The 2,548-nt window shown below is 35.6% G+C and overlaps 1 pseudogene; it reads right to left on the reverse strand.

Annotated features, from left to right (window-relative positions):
- The window catches only part of LOC100958012, a 14,199-nt pseudogene that overhangs the window by 10,649 nt on the left and 1,002 nt on the right, over positions 1-2,548 (reverse strand).

Consider the following 2,548-nt stretch of genomic DNA (forward strand, 5'->3'; position numbering starts at 1 on the left):
TTGATTTTGTAACCTGAGACGTTGCTGTATTTCTTGATCATTTCTAAGAGTTTTGTAGTTGAATCCTTGGGGGTTTCCAGATATACAATCATATCATCAGCAAAGAGTGAAAGTTTGATGTCCTCTGACCCTATTTGGATACCATTTATTACCTTTTCTTGTCTGATTGCAATGGCTAAGGCTTCCATTACAATGTTAAAAAGCAGTGGAGATAATGGGTGACCTTGCCTGGTTCCTGATCTGAGTTGAAATGCCTTCAATTTAACTCCTTTCAATATGATATAGGCTGTGGATTTGCTGTAAAAGGTCTCTATCAGTTTAAGAAATATCTGTCATACACCTATTTTCTTAAGTGTTCTGATCTGTAAAAGATGTTGGATGTTATCAAAAGCCATTTCTGCATCAATTGAGAGGATCATATGGTCTCTTTAATTTTGTTTATATGATGAATTACATTTATATATTTACGTATATTAAACCAGCCTTGAGACCCTGGGATAAAATGCACTTGGTTATAGTGCATAATTTGCTTCATGTGTTGCTGGATTCTGTTTGGTAGGACCTTATTGAATATTTTGCATCAATATTCATTAGAGATATTGGTCTATAATTTTCTTTTCTTGTTGGGTCTTTTCCTCGTTTGGAGATCAAAGTGCTGTTTGCTTCATAGAATGTTTTGGGTAGTATTCCTTATTTTTCTATATTTTGGAAAAGTTTGAGTAATATAGGAGCTAGTTTCTTTTTAAAGGTTTGATAGAATTCTGATGTCAAGCCATCTGGTCCCACACTTTTCTTTTTGGGGAGATTTTGGATAGATAATCCTTTTTCAGAGCTTGATATAGACCTATTCAACATTTCCACTTCATTCTGGCTAAGTCCAAGAAGATGTCATGCTTCCAAGTATTGGTCTATTTCCTTCAGATGTTTGTATTTCTGAGAATAGAGTTTCTTTTAATATTCATTAAGAGTTTTTTGAATTTCTGAGGAATCTGTTGTTATTTCATCTTTACCATTTATGATTGATGAAATTAGAGATTTTACTCTTTTATTTCTGGTTAGGTTAGCCAAAGGTTTATCTTTTTTATTGACTTTTCCAAGAAACCAACTTTTTGATTTATGATCTGTTGTATAATCCTTTTGTTTTCAATTTCATTTAATTCTGTTCAAATTTTGGTTATTTCTTTTCCTCTGCTGGGTTTTGGATTGGAACGTTCTTCCTTTTCCAGTTTCTTGAGATGTCCCATTAAGTTGTTAACTTCCTCTCTTTCCATTCTCTTGAGGAAGGCAATGCTATAAATTTCCCTCTTATGACTGCCTTTGTGGTTTCCCAGAAGTTCTGGTGATCCATGTCTTCATTATTGTTTTGTTCCAAAAATTTGGTAATTTCCTTCTTAATCTCATCTATGATACGGTGAGCAGATGTCCCGCTTTTGGAGGGATAGTCCTGATTTTTAACAATTTGTCCTGTATCCTGCAGCATTTTTAAAAAGTCCCAATTTTTGGAAAAATGCCACAGGACATGGGACAAATTGTTAAAAATTGAGTCTGTCCCACCAAAAGTGGGGTGTCTGGTCACCTTAATCTATGACCCAGCCATCATTCAGCATAAGGTTATTTAGTTCCATGTTTCTGTATGAGTATGCAGATTCCTGTTGTTCAACTTTTATTCCATGATGGTCCAAGAAGAAGCAAGGAATGATTTTATTCTTTTAAATTTGCTGAGGTTATTTATACTTGTGATCTGAGATGTGATCAATTTTGGAGTATGTTCCATGGGCTGACAAGAAGAATGTATATTCAGTTTTATTAGGATGAAATGTCCTGTAGATAACTGTTAAATCCAATTGTCAAATTGTTAAGCTTAACTCTATTATCTCTTGGATTAGAACATCTGGGCCTTTTGAAGCAACCTCATCACCTTCTGGAATTCCTATAAGGAGAATATTAGTTTTCTTCAAATTGTCCCAGAGCACTCTGAGAGAATGATCTGTTTTTGCTCTCCACTTCTCTTCTTCTATGAGCATTTGGAAGTGTTCTAAAGTTTTGTCTTCAATGTTAGAAATCCTTTCTCTGCCTGCTCCATTCTGAGGGATTCTACTGTATTTCTCAGATCTTTGAAGGCTGCAATTTCTTGCCTCAGTGAGTCAAAATCTTTGACGATTTTGTCCTTGAATTCATTGAATTCTTGAGACGACTTTTTAAATGCTCCTTGAATTTTTAATTCCTACTTTACCTCTGTTCTGTTAATCTTATTTTCAATCCAAATTCTGAATTTGATTTCTGACATCTCAGCCATTTGTTTAGGAACAGGATCTTCCAGTGTGTCCAACTGGTCCTTCCTCGGGGGAGTTGATCTACTCTGATTATTCATGTTGCCAGAGTTTTTCTGCTGATTCCAGCCCATCATTATTTTTCACCGTTTGGCTAGATGAGCAGATAAGGTGAAATTGGATTGGGGTCTCCTGGAGTAGTGATTATCCAGCCCTTTGCCCAAGAGATGGGACTGGTGACTGCAGGTTTTCCCCTACAGCTTTGCAAAGAACCTGTA

The sequence above is a fragment of the Otolemur garnettii genome, unplaced genomic scaffold (assembly GCF_000181295.1).
Source record: "Otolemur garnettii isolate 467f Iridium unplaced genomic scaffold, OtoGar3 scaffold00008, whole genome shotgun sequence".
Classification (NCBI taxonomy): Eukaryota; Metazoa; Chordata; class Mammalia; order Primates; family Galagidae; genus Otolemur; species Otolemur garnettii.